The 24,827-nt window shown below is 37.5% G+C and overlaps 1 protein-coding gene and 1 pseudogene across 1 annotated transcript in view; one reads left to right on the top strand and one right to left on the bottom strand.

The window, feature by feature from the left end:
• Positions 1–24,827, top strand: part of VSNL1 (visinin like 1) — a 102,976-nt gene that overhangs the window by 7,939 nt on the left and 70,210 nt on the right. The window lies entirely within an intron of this gene.
• Positions 6,885–6,946, bottom strand: LOC140602045 (U4 spliceosomal RNA; annotated as a pseudogene).

The following is a 24,827-nucleotide window of genomic DNA, read 5'->3' as shown; positions in this document are numbered from 1 at the left end:
TATCACTCACCCTACTTCATCTCCTCACACAGGAATTTTGTCAACTTCCATCAACACAAGAAGAGGAAGGGTCAGTATAGTACAATAAGATCTTTTGAGAGAGAGGGAGATCACATTCCCATAATTTTTACAATAATATATTGTAATTATTCTATTATTAGTCATGGTTGTTAATCTCTTACTATGCTTAATTGATAAATCAAACTTTAGCATAGGTAGGTATGTATGTACAAGAGAAACCATAGTATGTATAGGGTCCAGTCCTGTATGCAGTTGCAGGCATTCATTGCTGGTCTCGGAACATCTTTTGGGGATGAGGGGGCACTACTATAGCTCAATAATATGGTCCTGGTCTCCCACTCAAGTCTCTAGCAAGTCACTAGACTTGAACAAAACCATTTCAAGAGCCCTGCCTTTTGATTTAAATATTCTATTAGGCTTCTATCCTTTGATATCTTCCAAAAAACTAATTTCTAATGCACTCCCCTCATCTCCCTTATAATTCCAACTAATTTCATGATTTATCTTTCAAGGCGTATCTGTGGGAGGACTTTTACATGATCTATTTTTTCATTCTTTTCTCCCGGGCTTTTATGATAAGGAAAGTATCTCTCCCGATTCTTCTTTACTACTGAGCTGAAAACTTGGTTCCAGCCCCTCTGCATACACACACGCACACATACAAATCCAAAATGGTCTGTCTTTAGTTCTTCTAAGAGCCATTATTCTTCTCCTTAGCCTTTTTCTCTCTTCTCTCCATATTTCCTGCTTCATTTAGTAGGGAATTTCAAGTGTATGTCTAATCTGTGGTTAAAAGGGATCATCCTTTTCTCCCTTCAAAATCTGAAAGTTGCACATACATTCTGAGGCTCTTTTGTGTAGTAGGAGTCTTGGATGATTCATAGAACTGGGTAAGACTTTTAATCCTAATTAACTTGGGGGGCTCATTTTCTCACTTGTGAAACGGAAATAATATATTTGCTTTATAGGGATGTATATATGTGTATATACAGATATGCATACATACACATATATGTATACAGACCACCTAAAAGAGCTTAGCACAGAATAAATAATTCTTCCACTCCGGACCTCCACTTTTCCTCCTGCCAGTCTCCTCAGTTTGCATTTCACCGTTTCTCCTAGTCTCCTGCTCTGTGCTCTGCTCTTTCTAAGCATATTTGTTCTAATTTGCAGGTAGTTAAATAATAACTGATACCCACATATCCCAGGGAGCATGGTGAGTACAGCCCTAGAAAAAGTATACTAACTGAGTCAGCATCCTAGCTTAGACCTGTGTTCTGCATCTGTTTGGGAAATTTCTTCCATTATTTCAGACATGCCTCCTGCTGAGGTTCCCAAAGCTTCTAATGACTAACGTTCAATTGATGAACAATCCTACTCACACCAATGATTTATGGTGCGCTTCTTAAATAATGTCAGAGGACGTCTGACAGTGTCTAATTGCCTTCTACCCTTTATCCTCTTTCCTTCGCCTTTTCCTCCGAGGTGTCTAGAGTACCTGTGACACATTCCCCTGACATCCTTACTTCCCTCCTTTGTTGGGTCTTATATTTCACTTAGTTCATCTGCTGTCCATCAAATAAATGTCCATCAAATAATACCCAATAAATGGCAGAAAGAGAAGACTTAGTGGTGCACATGATAAATATTGCAGAATACGTTTGAATAAGGATTAGCTTAGATAATAGCCTTAGATAGTAGCCTTCATCTGTTGAGTGTCTGTAGAAGTGTATACTAATTCCCATTGGCTAAGAGCAGAGAATGGCTCTCAAAACAGGGTTGAGGGAGCAATGCACATGCATACATACATAATACATACATACATACATGATATGGATTCAATAAGTCCAATGTACTGTCATAGATCATTTCACATTTTTAAGCAAAATATTTAAGATCAAATAGCTTAAAACATATCAGTACGTATGAAATGTATTAAAAGCAAGGCCTGCTGAAATTTTGTTCATTCTCTCTCTTTTTTAAGATTTTATTTATTTATTCATGAAAGACACAGAGGGAGGTAGAGACATAGGCGGAGGGAGAAACAGGCTCCCTGAGGGGAGCCTGATGTGGGACTCAATCCCAGGACCCCAGGGTCATGCCCTTACCTGAAGGCAGATGCTCAACCACTGAGCCACCCAGGCACTCCAAGTTTGCTCATTCTCAAAGTGGTGGAGTTGAAAGGGAGGGTGGTTTATTTTTTTTTTATTATTTTTTATTTTTTTGTTTGGGAGAGTGGTTTAAATTTCCTAGTAAGGACATTTTAAACTTTGTTTCTTTAAAGAAATATTTCCAAGGCACTGATAATTATTTATTGCCCCTCAAAAAGTTTCATGGAAACTTTTTTTTGAGGGAAATGATGCTTCCTACATTCCACTCTTAGATATTCCTAGTGCACCTGCGTATTGATAGAAGTCTGAGTGTTCCTCTTATAGAGACCCCAGAGCTGTTTAGCTTTGCTTGGCCTTGTTTCCAGTGTTTGCTCAGGGAACTTATGTTAAATTATGCTTGTTACCATCTCATTGTTTTCTGAAGAACCCAGTTGGAAAAGCTGCTCCAGAAGGACATGAGTGGGACTACATAATGGAAAGGCCCATAAAACCAGGAGGCATTAGCTGTCTCAGGTATGCAGTAGTCATCATTAATGTGGAATCCTGGAAAAATTACCTCAACTTTTCTGAGTTTTCATTTCTTCGTGTGAAAATAAATACAAGTCTCAGTTTCTAAGGGTATAAAATACAAGTTCTAAATAACATAGTTTATACCATATGATGCTCAGGTGCGTTACAACTCCTCACAGTTAATCCAATAAGGAAGGGAAAAGAGGAAGAGATGTTTTTTGAGGTACACAGTGCTTGGAAACATGCATGACACATACCATATTTCTGTGTGAGTAGCTCTGCCAAGTTCCCTGCTTTACTTGTGTATTATCTCACGCATTTTCACAGCACTCCAGTGACATAGCTCTACTTTAGACCAAGAAATTGATACGGGATTGGGGAATTTACCTAAAGCCATGAGGCTTGTAAGTGATGGCTCTTAGATCCAAAAGAGATCTCTGCTCTTTCTACCTACTTCACCCTGTTGCTTTTATATTCACTATGTTGCTTTTATATGAGGTACTGTCCCTCCATTTCATCAATTCATTCATTCCTTTTTTTAAAAAAGATTTTATTTCTTCATGAGAGACACACAGAGAGAGACAGGCAGAGACACAGGCAGAGGGAGAAGCAGGCTCCATGCAGGGAACCCAACGCGGGACTTGATCTCCAGGATCATGCCCTGGGCTGAAGGCAGTGCTAAACTGCTGAGCCACCCGGGCTGCCCAATTCATTCATTCTTTTAACAAATACCTATTGCATATCTTTCATTTGCCTAGTATTTGATATACAGGGTGAACTAATACAGCCATAATCCCTGCCCTCATAGCTAAAGAAACATATATTAAACAAATAATCACAAAATAGCATAAAATTACAAATAATACTGAGTGTAATGGAAGAAAAATGCATGATGCTATAAGAATATGTGACAGGAAGATCTATTTTGAGCTGTTTGAAGTAATAGATTCCAGGGAAATCCAGTGAGGTCTAGATTTCTAACTCAGCCCCCAAGGGATTGCTACTAAGATGTGTTTATAGTTGCTGGGCATTGGGAAGGAGATGACTGCTACATTTCTCTTTGAGAACAGATGAATGGGCCTTGTTTCCAGGTTTTAGCATCTCCCCACTTTATCTGTGACTCACAAGGCCCCCAATAATAATTATAATAATAGAGCTTTTGATGGAAGTACCTTTCCAAGAGAACCATGCTATGATGTGTAGTTGACTAGGACAGTTTCCATATCGGGAAATCTCTTTTTTTTTTTTATTTATTTTTTATTGGTGTTCAATCTACCAATATACAGAATAGCACCCCCAGTGCCGTCACCCATTCACCCCCCGCCCTCCTCCTCTTCTACCACCCCTAGTTCGTTTCCCAGAGTTAGCAGTCTTTACGTTCTGTCTCCCTTTCTGATATTTCCCACACATTTCTTCTCCCTTCCCTTATATTCCCTTTCACTATTATTTATATTCCCCAAATGAATGAGAACATATAATGTTTGTCCTTCTCCAACTGACTTACTTCACTCAGCATAACACCCTCCAGTTCCATCCACGTTGAAGCAAATGGTGGGTATTTGTCATTTCTAATAGCTGAGTAATATTCCATTGTAAACAGAAACCACATCTTCTTTATTCACTCATCTTTCGATGGACACCGAGGCTCCTTCCACAGCTTGGCTATTGTGGCCATTGCTGCTATAAACATTGGGGTGCAGGTGTCCCTGCGTTTCATTGCATCTGTAACTTTGGGGTAAATCCCCAACAGTGCAATTGCTGGGTTGTAGGGCAGGTCTATTTTTAACTCTTTGAGGAAACTCCACACAGTTTTCCAGAGTGGCTGCACCAGTTCACATTCCCACCAACAGTGTAAGAGGGTTCCCTTTTCTCTGCATCCTCTCCAACATTTGTGGTTTCCTGCCTTGTTAATTTTCCCCATTCTCACTGGTGTGAGGTGATATCCCATTGTGGTTTTGATTTGTATTTCCCTGATGGCAAGTGATGCAGAGCATTTTCTCATGTGTATGTTGGCCATGTCTATGTCTTCCTCTGTGAGATTTCTGTTCATGTCTTTTGCCCATTTCATGACTGGATTGTTTGTTTCTTTGGTGTTGAGTTTAATAAGTTCTTTATAGATCTTGGAAACTAGCCCTTTATCTGATACATTCATTTGCAAATATCTTCTCCCATTCTGTAGGTTGTCTTTTAGTTTTGTTGACTGTATCCTTTGCTGTGCAAAAGCTTCTTATCTTGATGAAGTCCCAATAGTTCATTTTTGCTTTTGTTTCTTTTGCCTTCGTGGATGTGTCTTGCAAGAAGTTACCGTGGCTGAGTTCAAAAAGGGTGTTGCCTGTGTTCTTCTCTAGGATTTTGATGGAATCTTGTCTCACATTTAGATCTTTCATCCATTTTGAGTTTATCTTTGTGTATGGTGATAGAGACTGGTCTAGTTTCATTCTTCTGCATGTGGATGTCCAATTTTCCCAGCACCATTTATTGAAGAGACTGGTTTTCTTCCAATGGATAGTCTTTCCTCCTTTATCGAATATTAGTTGACCATAAAGTTCAGGGTCCACTTCTGGGTTCTCTATTCTGTTCCATTGATCTATGTGTCTGTTTTTGTGCCAGTACCACACTGTCTTGATGACCACAGCTTTGTAGTACAACCTGAAATCTGGCATTGTGATGCCCCCAGATATGGTTCTCTAAGCACCTGTGTTTCAGGTCTTCCCAAACCCTTGACTACTTTCATGTGATATACACACATAGATCTTTAAACGTGCTTAAGTGCTTCTACAATTCCATTAAGATAAATGTGGTTTTAATTTATTCAACAAGTGTTTATTGAACACTTACTATGTACCCCGAGGATGCAAGACATTGTGCCCTCTCAGTACTCACATTCCAGCAGTGGAGACCTATAATTGATAGTCTGATAAGAATAATCATGAGATGAGCATAGAGAACTGTGGGAGCACTTCTGGAATACACAGAACCCAACCTCCATGTGGTGAAGGATAGAGATGGGCTAATTTCAGGGATGCCAAGAGTAAGAATTCATTAGACAACAAGCAAGGGGAACAGGGATGCCATTATTGATAGAGGGAGCAGGAACTAAGGTATCTGATACTGGCAGGAAAACACTTTCAAATTCATGTGTCTAACATAATGTTTCAAAAGGCTAGAGAATCTTGATCAAATAAGATTAGCAAGATGTTATGAAAAGAAATATGGATTTGGTAATCAGGCTGTGTCACAAATTATTCTGAGTTATATGAATCATTTTATGACATTTAGATAATGATACCTACATGACAGTATTATCCTAGTGATTAAATTATAACTATCACCACATAGTTATCATTTGATGGACTTTAGAGATTAGTGGTAATGGTGTTTATAATAAAATCAATAATACTACATATGATTAAGTTATATTGACTCAATTAATGCATGTATTCATCTGATGTGCACAACCCATGCTAAGAATTATTTTTAAGATTTTGTTTATTTATTTGAGAGAGAGCATGAGTGGGGAGTGGGGTAGAAGAAGAAGCAGACTCCCCACTGAGTGGGGAGACCAATGTGGGGCTCGATCCTAGGACCCTGAGATCATGACTGAGCTAAAGTCAGATGCTTAACCAACTGAGCCACCCAGGAACCCCCTTGCTAAGAAATTTTATTGTCCCCATTATAGAGATGAGGAAATGGAGACTTAGAAACAGCAAATGACAAGCCCACAGTCACATAACCAATAAGTGGTTGTCTGTTTTAGACAGTCTTACTCTAAAGCTCTTTTCCTGATTGCTCCCCACTGTCTTTTTGCAGTAGTCAATTCACAGCTATTATTATCATTAATATTATTATGATAATTATTTTAAATTCAAAGTTCTTGAGACCATAATCAGAATTCTGATATCAAATATCCATTATGCTCTGTTTCTTTTCCATTTTGTTTTTGAGCCAGAGTTTACAGATTATCTTTAAGATACTTATATTTATACTTTTGTTGTTGTATCTTAAAATTTACTTTAGAGTGAGAATTAGATCCAGCTTAGAATGATAAAAAATCCTAAATAACGATGGCTTAAATAAAAGAACTTATTTCTCACCCATATAAATAAATACAGAGGTAGGCAGTTCAAGGCTGATAAGGAGCTTCACAAAATTCTCAGGCCCCAAACCCCTTCTACCTTTTACCTCTGCCCTTCTTAAGGCATGTGGCTTCCACCTCATGATCCAAGATGGTTTGCAGCCTCTATCAATAATCATGCCTCGGATAAACCTCATTGGCTACGATACTGCCACTGAGCAAAGCTTGCAGCCTCTATCAATTAGAAGAGCCCTTCCCTTTCAAGGACACTTCCTTACATCATATCCAAAATTGGCATACATGCCATTGACCAGAATTTAGTCACAGTTAGCAAAACTTTTGTTAAAAATAAGGGTTTTATCACTAAGGAAAAAGGAGAAAATGAATCATAGAGCAAACTGGAAACTAGGTATAACAAAATTTTAAAGTTATAATAAATATTTTAATGTAGATTGTCAAGTTGTTCTTTATATTATAAAAAATAAGCACAAAAATGATAGTGTTTTAAATTCATGTCTAAGGTTCTAATCACCAAGAATTTTACAAAGAACAATTTCCCAAGGACCAAAAAATCTTTATATTTTTGCCTGGGCCTTTGCTTTTAGCTTTTTATCTTGATCAAATCACTTTCTCTTGGTGGACATTAGTTTTCTTACAGGTAGAATGTGTATGATTAGCCTAGAATGTCTCTAACATCCTTCCGGCTCCATCTTCTAGTACTGAATCTCATAGGCAAATCATGCATTTTCAGAACTTTAAAGTCATATAAGTGTTGTACAGCAAAAATCTAGCAATGAATCAGTTCCTCAGGAACAGATACAGACTTGTGTCCATATATTTATACCTTGCCTTGTCTTGGAAAAAAATAAATACTTCTATTGTTTTTTATCTGTGTAAAAGCAATATGATAAGAAAATGAAATAAGCTGAATAAACATTGGAAAAGAGATTAAATTATTATTTTTTGATGACCATATATAGAGAAAATTGGAAGACTCAAGTAAAAATGAAAAATAGTAAATATTTGATAAAGATTTTTGATATGAGATAAATTACAAAAGCAAATAGCCTTTTCTTTGTCTATCAAAAAACATTCTGAAATGAAAAGTGGAAAAAAAATATTCTATATGCAATAGCAACCAAAATGATAAAATATTTGAGATTTAAAGTTATAAGAAAGGCAAAAGTGCCTTGTGAAGCATTACTAAAAAGTCCTAATAAAGAACAGAAAATATGACAACAAATGAAAAGGCAACATGAGCACATCATATGTATGTAATATATAATAATTATAGTGCCACAGGATTTTTTTACTGGAGGCATCATTTAAGTTGTTTCACCTGGTTTTAAAATTTATCTGGAACACTGCATTCTCAAAAGTGAATAGTCATGAAAAGTATTAAAAAGAATAGTCAGAGTAGGCTTGCATTACTAGATGTTAGAACATACAAACATTGTAATCAAATTAATATGGCATAGACATAGGAGTAGAAACATAGATCAGTGGAACAAAATAGAAAATCTACAAAGATATCTCATTTTTATGAAATTTCATAAATTACTAACAGGGGTGCCATTTTAACTTAGTGGGAAGAGGGCAGTTCTTTAATAAATGCACTAACACAACTGATTATCTACTTAGAGATAAACTTGGATCCCTATCTCACACTATATAAAATGTATTCCAAATATACTAAAGTTTGGCATTTTTAAAAGGTTTAGAAGAAAATCCAGATGTTTTTGTAACCTAGGTGTAGTGGGAAATAAGCAATCAAGAAACTATAAGAGAGTAGGCATATTTGATTACATAAAATATGTCATTATGTTAAAACCTGTCATTAACATGAACCATGCAGTATATTATAATAAACTTTAGAAGACAAGTTTCTGTATCCCCTGGACCATAATTGCCGGGGTCATGGCTGAGATTCAGATTAAAACATACCAGTAGAATGGTCACTACAAGAAGTATAGATTATGTACTCAGAAAGGTTGGATGTGAAAGAGCGAATTTGTTTTCAATATATTTCTGAGGTTGTCTCTTTGGGGCTCCAAAGTTACCTCTGTGAACAAATGACAGTTAATCCAGCTCAACAAACATTAACTGATAAATCCAGTTTAACAGACTTTGAGGGCTTATTATGTGCCACTCCCTGTCCTGGAAAAATTTAGAAGCAAAAAGGTAGACTCTCTCATGGAGTTTATGGTATGGAAAGGCAGGATTAACAGGTGGTTAAAAACTGATGGGCCTGAAACAAAGGGAAGATTATGCTCCTATGGGCATGCAGAGTGAAGAGAGTTAGTCCAAGGAATCCAGGACAGAGCCAAAGTGAGATTTATGCTGGGATCCTAAGTAGGGGTGGAAGTCAGCCAGATGAAGAGAAGCACAGAAAGAGAGCTCCCAGCACATGTAATGTGCTGGGACAAAGAGCATGTACAAAGAGCTGGATTTGATAGTAAACCTGGTGAGAAACTGAAGAATGGCATTAGATGAAGCTGCAGAAATAGTAGCAAGCAGCCAGGTTCCAGGTTGTGATGAATCTTACAAGGAATATAAAGGATTTTTTTTTTTTTCTGCATCCTAAGAGTAGTGAGAAGCTATTGAAAAATTTAAAAAGGAAATGACTTGATCAGACTTGAGTTGTCAAATGATCTTCCTGGAGAATGAATTAGGGAGACCTGTTTGGAGGGAGTTGTAGTCATCCAGGAGAGAGGTGATAGGTGATATTGGCTTGGTCTAAAGTGGTGAAGCAGGGATCCAGAGACAGCAAAGATTTGGGAGATATTTTGAGGTAGATCATACAGGAGTGTGAGGCCAGGAGCAGAACTCCTGTGTCTGTGAGCAACTGGGTTGATAACTGTACAATTCTTCAGACAGAAAATCTATGCCAAGCATATATTCTTTTTTGTGGTTCTTAAGAATGTAGCCTGGTTAAAAAAAAAAAAAAAAAAAAGAGAGAGAGAGAGAGAGAGAGAATGCAGCCTGGAAGTTAATCAAGAAAAGGGCACTCCCTTTACCTTACTCTAAATAGGTACACTCATCAGAATAAAACATGTGACTCCCACCAAACACTCTCACCCAGCCAGCAGGCCCTGTTATATTCTCAGCCTGTGGAATTACTTTTGATCTATTATGTTTCAGTTCAAATCTATTGAAGTTTTCTTCAGTCTACAATTTGTATTAGGTGTTCTTGATCTTTTCCACCACTACTTTAAACTTATAGGACTTCTCTGCAGTGCCAGCGACTTTTTCAGGCTCCCAAGGTTAGTAAGTGTAATTTCATTATTGGTTGCCTTGAGAGACAAATAGCTATTCTGAATCCAGCAATGTTTAAAATTCACATTTAAAGTTTACATTATTAATAGCAATACCATTGACACACATTTGAAAAATAATGCAATGACATGTGAAAGATACACTACTCAGTTTCCAAGGCCCGTTTCCTATGTATTCACAGACCCTTTTAAATAATTGAATCAATTCTCCACCTCCAGACTTCACTCTAGCTATCCATAGACCAAATTTTATCTTTAAGATGATCATAGTTTTTTATTTCAAATAAAAAACAAAGCTAATGTTAACATGGTCTCTTTAAGACTTGTGAATTCCTTAGAAATTGAAGAATGAATTTTTGCTCCCCAATGATGGCATTTAGACAGGACCTGGGGATTATATAAACAGACATTAAGGTTTAGAACCTAGAGTCAGTCCCCAGTGAGGGTATACATTGCATTAAAGCAGTTTTATCTTCCTCCGAATAGTATTATACAAAGAAGGCTTATTTTAAGGATAAACATCAGAACTAGACCCACAGAGCCATCAGGAACCAGCATAACTCTAGGGATTTGCCACTGCCTCCTTTTCTTGATCTGTGGGATCCAAGATGTTCCTCTCTCTATACATAGCATCTCAGCTTCTCTCTCTGCAGTTTAGCTCTGCATTCAATATTGATGAAGGATCCGATACCATCTCTCTCGCATTCCAAATCTCTGAAAGAGCAAGTCTGATTACTTTTATCTCTATTTGTAATCCCTTTCCACCATCCAGCTTCATCAGCTGACCTGGGCTCTGCCTCTCTTGCATCAGTGACCCAGCTTTGATTGGGTATGTTTAGGCCATCGCTAACTAAAAATAGCTTAGTTATACTTTCCTGAATAAGAAGTTTGGATAGGGCCACTGCAGCTAAAAGAAAAGATGGGGATCCCTGGGTGGCTCAGTGGTTCAGTGCTGCCTTCCGCCCAGGGCATGATCCTGGAGACCCCAAATCGAGTCCCACATCAGGCTCCCTGCATGGAGCCTGCTTCTCCCTCTGCCTGTGTCTCTGCCTCTCTCTCTCTCTCTCTCTGTGTGTCTCTCATGAATAAATAAATAAAATCTTAAAAAAAAATGGGACATATTAATAGCTGATATGTCCTATACCTTGGGCAAGGAATAACTAGGAAGATGAGATGAAGGGAGAGGGAAGTATTTCATGACAAAAATAATTCAGGCACCTTACATACAGGTATTACACAATATATTATCTTCAGAGCAAAACTGGGGAATATTACAGTAGAGAGACATAAAAATCATTCTCCTAATACTCAAAGTTAATTATTGTGATTATTTGGCGTATTTCTTTCTAGCCTCTTTTTTGTATGCTATTTTCTTACACAGTTGTGATATACTAATATAGATAAAATTTACTCTAAGTATTCCTTTTTAAAACCAATTCATTTAATTACATCAAGTGTTTTTCCAGAAAGAGTCATGCTCTCCTCTGTTTTCTTTTATCTACTCTTCTTTTTTTGCTTCAGAAAGGACTTCCGTTAGGTCTAGAAAATGTATCTAATACAGTAGAATTTTTAAAAATGAATTAGAAAAGAGAGATTTCAAAAGAGGAAAACGATTTTCCTCAGATTTGCTCTATCACACACTGCTAGTTGTTAAATAGAATTTTTCTTATGTGGTTTGGCAGTCTCCACTGTATCTTCTTTGAGTCTCTCTGACCTAAAATACACTTACAGAGCCTATAAGCTGAAAGAAACTCTATAGTTGGCCAAAGATGTTCCGTTTTGGCAAAGAAATGCATATTTATCATTAAGTGGACTTGATTACACCATCTCGTGAGGTTGTTCAGAGAGGCCTTTAAGAAATTATTCCAATATTCATGCTTGGGATCCTGGAGAAACAACAACAGCAACTACAAGACATTACATACTCATTTTATGTGTTCTAGTACAATGGCAAGAAACCAGGTGACTCAAAGAGTCACTCTCATGCCAACTTGGAGTCTCCCAGAACCTCTCCAGATGCCTTGCAAATGTTGTTAGACAATTGTATCTAAATATGCCTATTCAGGATAAAAATTGAAATTGTATTAAATTATTTTTAAAAACACTTGCTGAACGCCCACATGGTGTAGGCATAGATGAGCAAGACAGGGTCCCTCTCTCCCAAGTGTTCCAAGAGTCTAGTGGAGCCATGCAAGTAGACAAGAAATTGCAATGTACTAAAAGTGCCTTGATGTAGCTAGAGCAGTCAGTGGATGGTGCAGAGGATATATGTATCTCTATATTTATTGCAGCACTGATCAGAGAACTATTTTTCCCTAAACTGGAAATGGGCTGCTTTAAATAAGTAAAATTCTTAAAGGATGACATAATTTTCTCTTCAGTGTTCTGCTACGTTTCCTTTAAAATGAACCGGACTACTCTTTATGATCAGAACTGGAGGAAGACATCATTATCCAAAATCATAAATGGTGCCCAAGCCATTTGATTCACTAATCTTCAGTGATGTTTTAAAGTATTTCAGAAGAAGTCAGAATTAGAGAGAAATATGAATTACAAATGCTCTAGAAAAAAAAGTATCCATTTTTTATTGTGAAAAATTTCAAGCATACCTTAAAGTTCAGATAATAATATAATAAGTATCCACTTTCCTACTACCTAGAATTCACAAATATTAATGTGTTCTCATATTTTGAGATTCTTTTCATGTCTCTTCTCAGTTCCACTCAGCTCTCCTTTTCCTTGGAAACCTTCTCTTGAACTTGGCATGCATTTTCTTCACGAACATGTTTATTCTTTTTACTAAATACAAATGTCTCTATAGTATCATTTGGACTCTTTGATATTTAAGGAGATGACATCATACTGTGTCATTCTCTGATTTGTCCTCAAAAAATTTTAGTTCACAATTTTTATTCATATAATATCACTTATTCATTTTAACTACTCTACAGAACCTCGTCACATGACTCTACCTCAAATTACTTATCCATTCCCTATTTGATGATCATTTAGGTTGCTATGACTTTTTTTTAATGTTTGCTATTACAAAACTGCAGTGTATATCTTTTTCACATATCCCCTTGGATATTTGTGTGAGTTTCTCTAGAGTTTATGTGTTGAAATAGAATTGCTAGATTATGTTCCATAGGCACCTTCTGCTGTATTAGATATTGCCAAATTGTCCTCCAAAGAAGATGTACCAGTTAATATCTCAGCAGTAATATATTAGAAAGAGTTCGTATTTCTCTACAACTTTGGAAACACTCAGTATCAGCATATTTTTAAAAATATTTTTATCAGATTGATTGGAAAACATTATCCTTTGTAATTTTCCATTTCTTGACTCTTTATTAGCCATGTGGATTTTCTTCTCTATAAATTATCCATTCTTATGCTCCACCTGTTGTTTAATAGGACTGCTTATATTTTTCTCATTTATTATTTGAAATACTTTATATATTCAGAATACAAATCCTTTGTAATGCACATTGCAGATATCTTCTCCTTGCCTGTTATTATTCAACTTTATTCATGGTTAATTTTGTCTTTAAAACAGTTTTTAATTTTGAGGTAATCATGTTTATCAATCTGTTACCATGATTTGTGCATATCGTGTTAGTTTGGGTTTTAATCCATCCGAATAAATTTTTCTGATCAGTATGAGGTTGGCATCTAATTTTATTTTTGCTCGAATTTTTGAGCCCATAACTGACAATTTTCCTTAAGTTGCTGGGATGAAGAATATTAACAATTCAAGGGTCTTGATGCCTATTACCAAAGATGCTATTTTTTTCTTTTCTAGTTATTAACAACATATTGAGTATAAAGTTAAAATACCTTTAAACTTTCATTTCTTTTTGCTTCCTTACTCATAGTCAAAGATAAGGATATCAATAGAGTGACACTTAGGAGGACCTTTGAGAGAATTCCCATAAATATTCTTTCTTTTGGGTATGTTTGAGGAGGGATCTTTTCTGCTAAGTCTCAGATACCTGGCACAATGAAGGGATACACCTTAAAATCTTGGCAGATCTGTAAAGTGAGTGTCCCTCGGGGGCACCCGCCTGGGTGGCTCTGTTGGTTAAGCGTCTGCCTTCAATTGAGGTCATGATCCTGGGGTTCTGGGATCCAGCCCTGAGTGGGGCTCTCTGTTCACTCTCCTTTTCCCTTTGCCCCACACTCTGCTCATGCTCATTCTTGCACTCTCCCTCTCTACAAAAATAATAAATAAAATGAACATGCCTCTTCCATATAATTTTTCTCATGAAATACAGTGAAATGATTGCCTTCCTCACTTTCTCTTCACTCCCCTCATCAGCAGACCAGGTGTGTTTCTCAAGGAGACACTTTCCACAAAGAAACATAGCTTTTTAGTTTTTCCTTTGTTTTTTAATCACATAAGGGAGATCCTACGTGCATGTGGAAGAATGAATATCAACAAAACAGCACTGAGATATAGATGCTTGGGAGAATCATAGCTGAGCTGAGTGATTTATTCCTACACAACAGCCCTACACCAAGGATGTCTGTCTTACATGTTCCGGGAAATTGATAAATTGTTTCATTTACTGGGTCCATAACAGAATACTCAAACTTTGACATGTTAAGTCTGTTAACAACAATGGTTTACTATAGTTGGCATCAGGATTTTTTTAATTAATCAGCCTATGGATTATTATAAAAGTTTTCCTTGCCAGTGGAATGTACCTATCAACACCATCTGGTAAGGTATTCCATAAAAATAGATACCATTTACTGAACATCTACATGACAGGCACTGTGTTAGGTTGCAACAACTTTACAGATTAGGAAGCCAACTTCCGGAAATGTTACTTAATTCCCCAAAATGGTAAGACTAATATACTCTAAAGATACCAGTGATCTAATTTCAATCTTGCTTTTTGAAAACCTCCAAAAGCATTCTAGAATAGCAGAGAAAAAAATTATATACAACTTAATGATATCCAGAACATGAAGAGCCAATGGTTTAGCTATGGTTTTTGTCAGGTAACGTCCCTTGTTTGCATCCAGCTCACGCTTTGCTCTAGGTTCTAGGATACTGTCTGGGTCAAACCCAACGAAGTTAGTAATATTTTCTTAAGCAACACTGTAGCCTCTAATCTGAATTAAGGCTTTCAATTTTTCCCTGAAGGTGGCAATAATTAAGAAAGCTACTGCATTGCAAACCCCTATTGAGATCATGAGCAGGAAGATAGGGGAACTTAGAGTTGATCTTTCCTTCAAACAATCTGGCAAACAACCTATAAAACAAACACATTCATATGGTACCTATCAATCACTGTCACTATAAAGAAAGGAAGCTTATATTTAAAAATTATAGCAAGTTAAGATATTCATTTTATGACTATTAAATACCTACTCAATATCAGGGATGGGTCCAGAAAGAAACAGTGGTACATAAAACAAGCCAGGTTTCTGCCATTTTGGAGCTGACATTCTATAGTGAAAGAAGACCATCAATAAATAACCATAACTTTAATAGGTACATAAGCTAAGTTCAGATAGTCTTAAGGGCTGCAAGGAATGTAAAACAAGGTAACCAGATAGTCATTGGAGGAGAGGCTAATTTTAATAGTTTAAATAGAAAGATCCGAAAAGTGACATTTGACCAGTGACTTGAATGGTGAGAAATCAGCCATGAAAGATATTAGAAGAGAATTCTAAGGAGAGAGAAAAACTAATGCAAAGACCCTAATGTAAGAATAAATCTGGTGTCTTGGAGAGAAAGCCACACAGTCTGTAAGGCTGCAGCATAGGAAATAAGGGAGAGTGACAGGAGATAAAGTTGGAGAGGCAGGGTGATGATACACCCCAAATGCTTAAGATAGTCCTGAATAACATCTGTTGTCCTGGTAGAAGTAATAGCACCTTCCTTTGCCCTCAGATTGTGCTTTTTGAATGATACATTATAAGATCTCCCTATTGAGTTAGGTAGGGGCCAAGTTATTTGGTTACAAGCAGCAAATGAGCAAAAAACTGTAGAGACTAGCTAGTAAATGAATTCCTTCTTGCTCCTTTGGCAGTTGCTATTTTAATCTGAGTTGGAGTCAAAACATTTTATTTTGTGTTAGTGTGATGTATGCAGTAGGATAAGCAAAATAGACAGGTAAGAGCTGGTCGCCCACAGAGAACATCCTGTGGAGAGGTTTTTAGATTTGGATCTGAAGGAGGCTCTTAGTCTTACCTACTGACCAGAGCAGCCCAAGATACTGGTGTCAACCAAAGAATTATCACTAAAGAGGAAGGGGGAGGGGGTGGGAATGAGAAGAAGATAGGAGGAAAGCTCCTATTCTAAGCTACGCAATTTTCAGTACTCTATATTATCTCATCGTTAATCTTCACAGTTTGTTTTAAGATGAAATGAAAGCTATGAGAGTTTTAATTGCTTGATTGGGGTCATACAGTTAGAATTAACTCTGGGATTTCAATCTAACTCTGTATAATCTTTCCCATTAGGTTACCCTGCCTGCCTCAAGCTTTCCAACTGTATTCTAGTATTTCTTGATCCATGAACATGCCATGTTCTTTTGTACCCCATTGTGTCTATAATTTCTACATCCCTAGTAGATCCATCGCAAAGGTTGCTTCTCATATGAAGCTCTCCTTAATTCCCACAAATATGGTTTTTCCTCTGCCCTTTGATAGCAGCCATTAAAATCTCTGTTACAAAGTTGTATTCATCCATCTGTGCATTTATTCAACTGTTAAATATTGTGCATACACCAGTAGGCAGGACAAACATAGTACCCAACCTCATTGAGCTTACGAGTAGAGAAGATTATTTAGCCAAGATATCAATGTCATTAAGAAATGTCTTTATTGGACAGCCCTAGTGGCTCAGCAGTGTAATGCTGCCTTCAGCTCAGGGCCTGATCCTGGAGACCCAGGATCGAGTCCCACATCAGGCTCCCTGCATGGAGCCTGCTTCTCTCTCTGCCTATGTCTCTGCCTCTCTATCTTTCTCTCTCTGTGTCTCTCGTAAATAAAAAAATAAAATCTTTAAAAAAGAGAAATGTCTTTATTAAATTTCCTTTCTCATTTGTTCATTCATTTGTCCCTACAACAAGTGCCTACTATGCTAACAGAGATCTGATAAACTATTGAAATACTTTTGAAAATGCAAATTCAGTGTGAGCATCAGTCTGGAAGGAAAGGTACTGGCAAGATCATGGTGGCCCCTATGGGTATTTTGAAGGCAACAAAGGAGACATTGGCCTGAAGTGGTCAGAATAATAAGCGGTCAGATTTTATCCTAGTAAAATCAATATGGCAGCAGTGTCAGAATATATTTAAAGGGTAGAGACTGCATACAGAAAGACTAATCAGATAGTTGTTGCAAAAAAAGGTAGTGTTGGAAGTAGAGGTAGTCAAGACATAATTTCTGACTAATTAGAATTAAGGTACAAGGAATGGAGAAGCATCTACAGCCTCCTAATTGTTTGACTTGGGCTTGCAAACTCATGACTCTTCCCTAAATTATTGAGACAGAAATGAGAGCCTGCCTATTATATCCTCCATGACCCTTATACGTCTTTAGAAGATAAGTAGCCTGTTTCCTTTGTCATCTTGTTTTTGTTGATGCATTCTGGGTGAAAGCCACATTCAAAGAGAACATTGGATTTGTGATCAGGAAACATGGCTCTGGAACTAGATCTTCAACAGACGTGCCCTACGCTCTTAGAAAAAACTTATGTTTTCTCTCGGCTTCAGGTTTTCATCTGGAAAGGGAAAGTATTGATTTAGGATCTATGTATTTACTCTGTCTGCATCTCAGCTTTAGAATAAAGAAGATTAATTAGATTTTACAGATCTTTTTAAGTTCTTATATTTTAATGTAAGTTAATATGGGAACCTATAGGAGATCTTCACCACTTAATATGTGTTACCATAAATTCTTGTACATTGTAGGAATGCCCTAATGGCTCCATATTATACATTGTAAGTAAATGTTTGCATATTATTTGTCTCTCCCTTTAGGTCACTGGTTTCTATGGGAAATAAACAAGTAACTTATTCATCTCCGTACCCTGATACGTAGCATGACTTCTGCATATAGTCTGCACTTTTTATTGATTTGTAAGGAGTAAGAGGAAAACAACAGAGTTCATTTTTTTTTGCAATAAAGAGTTGTAATTATCATGTTTATTCAATATTGTATGTCTGCTTTTTCCACTTAGCATATCATAAGTAATTTGCCATGTTTCAAAACTGTACTCACAATTTTATATTCCATTGAGTTAATATACTATAATTTACTGTCCATTACCCTAATGAGGAATGGCTATAGTTCTAGAGTTTTTACCATTATTAAATAAGGCTGTGATAAATAAATCCCTTTGTATAACTCTTTTCTCTTGGATTATTTCCTTAAGATGACTTCCCCTGGGATCAAAAGTGTTGATACTTAATGTTTCTTGATTTCTAGTATTTTTCAGTGGGTTGCACGAACATGCAATTTTACCATGTTTGATTACTTGTAGGATTGAACTTGGCTGTTGATATTTCATCTCAGTTCATATTCTGTTCATGTTGGTCATCCAGCTTTCTATCAAATTCTCTTACCATTGATTTTTAAGCATCTTTAATATTTAAAAGACATTTATATTGCCTTTTTCGACTTTGATATTTGCCTTTTTTAAGTGTTTTTAGACTCCCTAAACTTTTAATTCATGTAGTTATATCTATCAATCTTATCTTTTATAGTTTCGCTATTGCTTTTATGTTTAGAAAGTCTAACAACCTTAATAAATGGGTTAAACATGTTTCAACAGGTTTGTTTACTGTTTGTGTTTATACTGGTATGAATTTTCTATTTACACTCTGATCATTCATCTCTTCTGATTCTAATGGTTCCCTTAATAATTGGAATTTGCTTTATATTTAAGGCTACAGATAAGTGTGCATACACATGTTAATAGCTATGTGTATACACATAGCTATTAACATTTTGCCTAGTGTATTTTCAATTAGTTTTCTTTGACATATTTTAATATTAAACTGTTTATTCCAAATGTTAATGATTTTTAAAAGATGGTACATAGTGTGGTTCTGGCTATATTTTCCACCAAATTGCCATCAAGTGATGATGGCATCACTTATAATACAATTATATTGCCTTTTCCTCTTGTTCTGAAAAGCTTCCTTGATCATACATTAAGTAATTATGTATAGTCGAGTCTATTTCTAGACTCTCCATTCTGTTATGCTGATCTATAGGTCTATTTTTGTGCCAGTTAATCCTTTACTTTTTCAAGGAGAGCTCAAATTTCCTCTCCTGAGTCTGCTTTTCCAGGTTAAACCTCCTCAGTTCCTTCCATTGCTGCTCCTGTATTTGGCATCTAAGCCCCACCCCGAACCCCTGGGGCCTAGAAGAAGCAGACAATTGGGAGAGAATAACCAAAGCTCATAATACCTGAAATTGCCTTGCTTGGGTAAAGAAATGCATAGATCAGGGCAACACACAAAGAAAGAGAATGATGAACTTTATATTGAAATAACAGTTTTTATCCTGAAAAATACTTTCTTCTTTTTCATCCCCTTTAATAGGGCAGAATAATAAACCGTGTGGGTCAGAGTTTTCCAGGGTTCAAGTGCCAGCTCCACCATCTTTTTTGCTGTGTGACCTTGGCCAAGTCTCTTAAATTCTCTAAATCTTATTTTCCCTGACTGTAGAATGGAGACATAGTGGTATAGATACCACTTCATTAAATGGTTATAAAGATGAAATGCATAATACATAAACACATAGTAAGTACTTGATAAAATAAGCTATGGTAATTACTGCTAAAATATTAGTCATATAAATTTATTGTTTCATTTGACTTTTTAATAAATTGTTAATTGAAGTAAGTTGATCTACAAAATTATATGAGTTTCAGATGTGCAACATAGTGATTTGACAATTATATACATTACAGATGCTCACCATGATAAGTGTAGTTACCACCTGTCACCATACAAACTTATTATAATATTGACTCTATTTCCTATGCTGTACTTTTCATCCTGATGACTTATTTATTTTATTTTATAACTGAAAGTTTGTAATCCCCTTCACCTATTTTCTCCATCCACTCACCCCCTACGCTGCGGCAATAATCAGTTTATTCTTTGTATCATGCATGAGTCTGTTTCTGTTTTGTATTTGTTTGCTTGTTTGTGTGTTTCGCTTAATATTTTGAGGTAATTTTTAACATACACAATTTACAGTTGAATGAACAGGATGAGAAAGGTTCAGGGGATGCCTGGGTGGCTCAGTGGTTGAGTATCTGCTTTTGGCTCAAGGTGTGATCCTGGATCCAGAGATCGAGTCCCACATTGGGCTCCCCGCAGGAAGCTTGCTTCTCCCTCTGCCTATGACTCTGCCTCTCTGTGTCTCTCATGAATAAATAAAATCTTTAAAAAAATAGAAAGAAAGGTTCAGGAACTTTTCCCAAAGGCACTAGCTAATGGAAGTGCTAGTGTTAGGAATCCCCTTCTTTCTTACTTCTAGGCCTATGCTCTTCCTTGTAGATGGCATCACTTCACAGCACAATGTAAGCTACTTGTAACTGGCTCTTTGGGTTCTGCAGTGGTTAAATAGGTGCAGTTGTAAATTCTTAGTAAAGGTAAATATGTGATACCATATACCATATATTTTATGGTATTTTCAACATTGTTGAGATTTCCTTTTGTTTTCAACATGGAAGGCATTAGATTAACAGAGAGATAAGGTTTAATCGTAATATGTAAATTGGCTGATGGTGAAACCTATCCCCTCAAATGATTACTCAACATACTGCTCCAAGTGGCAGTGACACAGCCCAGAAGCATTTGTCATCCCCACAGGGTGCCAGAGGAAGCAGCACTTCCTCTTCCTCAGCACATGTTACCTGTGCTCTCAGAAGGCACACGGCTGGGAGGGAGGAGGGTGGAGGATGCCACATTAGCAGCCTGTGCACATAACTGCCAAGTCAAATAGAACCGGAAGGTCTAATTTTAGCCCACTCAGCCTTGGCATTGTCCCTTTTAGCCAAGATATTTTTCAAGCACCACAATAAAGTGCTTTGTTCCAGCCTTGCTGGGGACTTCACAAAGACCCAGCAAGGACAGGGCAAGCATAATTCAGAACTGGAAGCACATCAAAGATAAGGAACCTCAATGGAGAGGGTCAGCACTATCCAGCAACCTTTGGTAAATATACCCTTTCCATCCACCTTCCAAAGCTCCAAGAAGGGGCCTATGGTTACATCTTCTTCCTCTAACTTCTTTGTCAACCTTCTGTTGGCTGCTTACCTACAGGTGTCTTTGCTCTTTCATGCTGGGATTTGCAATTTACTCCCTCTCTTTTTTCCTGCTTAACAAACCCACTTCTTTCCATTTATCTCAGTCTTATTGCTTTCCTGAGATGTCCAGAAAGTGCCCTAGATTAAGAGCTAAAGACAATTTTACCCTTTATAAACTACCTCTGTGATTTGTCCATTACATTGGCCTAGTGAGTTAGGTGAGGTGGAAACTTTCATAGAACTTTTGAAGAAAACTGAAGCTCAAAATGGAAGCTGACTGTGGCTGAAGTCACCCAGGAAAACACTGGTGGAGTTGGGACTGGAACCCAGCCCTGGTGCTTTAAGGAAAGGTGTGGTCCACAAACCTGCCAAAACACAGACAATCCATACCTGCCATTGGCGGGGCGGGCGGGGGCCGGGGGGGGGGGGGGGTTGCTGGAAAACTTTCGAGCATGTCAGTTGGCTTCATAGCCAGGTTGAGGACTGAGAATGGTGGCTTCAGGTAAATTACCATTATCAATAACATGTGTACCTCCTATATAAAAGGAAGATACCCAGGAAAACTGAAGAACTCACTGAAATGTCCCAAGTCATCACCTTAAATACTATCAACAGCTAAATGTAAAAGAGGATGTTGGGGAGGGGAGGCAGTGTGGGGCTGCTGTCAGACAAAGCACAGTAAACAAGGGTATGGTTGTTATGCACATTTAAATCAGCTGCCTTCTCCACTGACAAGCATTTCTAGAGAGATTTAGTCCTCTCCCCCTTCAAGCTCTAGAGAGGGAGATACCCTTACAAATGGAGATTTCCCTTATAAATGTAAATATCTCTTTCAGAAGGGTAACTTCTACTCATATTTCAAAGATTCTCCTATGTCTCTTGGTTCTTAAAAATTATCAGCCTAAAATTGATCCTATGCTGAAGAGGCATATATTGGGGTAGCAAATTCTGCTCCCTTTCACCTTCTTGGCTCTTTCCTGTGACCGTGGAGTAGATCACTCCGGATCTCATTAGGCAATCCTGATCTGGCCTTAGGCAGCCAGAAGTGATAATCTACGGGATCATCATCTTTTCTATCTTTGAATCTTCTATCTTTTGAATTTCAGTCATTATAATAAACATTGGATAGCGCTTTAGCATTTACGAAAACTCCTATCTTACATTTCATTTAAACCATGTGATGACACACCAAGTTGGATACTGTTATCATCAATCTTACACATGGTAAAGCTGAGCCTCAGAATGGTTTCCTAACATGGCAGATCCTGAGGATCAGAGACTGACCCCGGTGTCCTCCCCACACTGTGTCTCCCCATTTCCAGGACATCGAGATAGGTGAGAAGATGACAGATTCAGGATTCTTCTGAGCTTCTCTTCCATATTCATCACTTCACCCAGAGCTACTCAGGATGGCCCTCAGAATTAATGATCTTCGGCCTGCAAGTGAACCCTGACATATTGCTATGAATTAATTATTGGAAGAGGGAATGGCTTTAATTGAAAGTACCATGAAAGTTCTTTCCAAGACTCCCCAAACTCCTTGTTTTGTGAACAAAAGACATTTTGTGCATTTGTTTGTTGGAAATACTTATGGATATTTTTCCTGATTATAAATGTTATGTGCACTCATTATAAAAAGTTCAGAAAGATATTGAAAAGTCAAATATTGGGGCACCTGGGTGGCTCAGTGGTTGACTGTCTGCCTTCAGCTCAGGTCGTGATCCTGGGGTCCTGGGATCAAGTCCTGCATCAGGCTCCCCATAGAGAGCCAGCTTCTCCCTCTTCCTATGTCTCTGCCTCTCTCTGTTTCTCATGAACAAATAGATAAAATCTTAAAAAAAAAAAAAAAGTCGAATGTTACTATTATACTGCCAGCAGTTAGAACCACTATTAAGATTTTGATGTAAATTGTGCACTGCCCAAACTTTCTGTGCACACAATCTCAAGTTTGTGTAAGTATAAAGCAAAGGCAAGGTGATACTACACATACTGTTTTTGTGACTTGGTTTTTTAACTTAACAATCTATTGCAATATCTTCTCTCCTTTTTTCTTTTTCTTTTTTTTTTTTTTTTTTTTTTTGGACCTCAAGTGCATATTTATGTTCATTATACTCTTCCATTCATGGTGCACTGTCATCATCGTCTATATAAAATCCCTCTTGGGTTTTATTATATATTTTTTCATCTTCTGCACTCACTCCCATTCCTTCCATTCCATTGTGTTTAATACATGTCCTTGCTTAAATGTTTATCCTTGAAAATACATAGCTGTTTTGTATACTGACATGTTTTAATTTAAATAAATGACATTGAATCAGTAGATGTGTATTACCACTTTTTTTTTAAAGATTTATTTATTTATTTATTTATTTATTTATTTATTTATTTATTTATGATAGACACAGAGAGAGGGAGAGAGAGGCAGAGACACAGGAGGAGGGAGAAGCAGGCTCCATGCCAGGAGCCTGACGTGGGACTCGATCCTGGGACTCCAGGATCGCGCCCTGGGCCAAAGGCAGGCGCTAAACCACTGAGCCACCCAGGGATCCCCTGTATTACCACTTTTAATAGCTTCATAATTCCTGTTATGTAGTTTTAACATAATCAATTTAACCAGCTTTCTATGATGGACATTTAAGTTGTTTTTAAAAAAGGTGTTCTTTTTTTTTTAATTGTTTTAAATAATGCTGGAGGAAATGTCTTGGTATATACATATCTGTGGATTTGTGTGATTGTTTCCTTGTGATCATTTTGAAGGACCACTTTACAAATAATTCTTCACCCAATTTTCCAGCTCCTGAAGTAGTTTTGTTACTAACTCCCTGGGGCTCCCTCCCACACCCTCATCTTTCTCTGTTCCTTCCTCTCTGTCTCTCTCCACTTTGTGTGTGTCTCCCTAATGGCACTTAGCACATTCATCTTTGATCTCTGTTTCATATGTTCTCTCTTATCGCTCAGCTGATAAGCTCCAGCTAGTTGTTGACAGAAATCACATCGTAATTAATTGATTCAACAACATTTCCTGGGCACCTGTTCATTGTAGGCTGAGGCTAACCTGACAATCACTCTGCCCTTGGGGAAGCCTGAGTCTAGTGAGGCAGTAGACATGCCTAAGGCAACCAGATGTGCCCTACGGTGACCATGCCCTGGCAGGTGGTGTGGTGACAGCAGCATGTACAAGAGTCAGAGTATGAAAAGGGAAGCCAGACAGTGAAGTCACCCAGATGAGGTGCCTCATCTATGTCTGGAACATGGTTTGGAATTTGCTAGAAGGCTAAAGGGAAGCAAATCGTAACTCCCCTCAAAGCCAAAGGAACAGCTAGTACACACCAGAGGTTTGAGATGATATAGCAAGTTAGAGCCAAGGGTGGGATCATGCGCAGGGGTGAGACCAAAGAGATCCTGGGTGTGGGGCAACAGGAGCCTAGGTGGGTGGGCCTGGAAAGCCTCTCTGAGGATTAGATTCAGTGAGGCTAATGGAAGGCCAATGAAGAGGTTACATAGGACAGTGCCTTGATGGATTTGATGTTTTAGAAAGATCATTTGG

The sequence above is a fragment of the Canis lupus genome, chromosome 12 (genome assembly GCF_048164855.1).
Source record: "Canis lupus baileyi chromosome 12, mCanLup2.hap1, whole genome shotgun sequence".
Classification (NCBI taxonomy): domain Eukaryota; kingdom Metazoa; phylum Chordata; class Mammalia; order Carnivora; family Canidae; genus Canis; species Canis lupus.
Note: the sequence above shows the minus strand (reverse complement) of the source record. Positions and strands in the feature narration are given on the sequence as shown.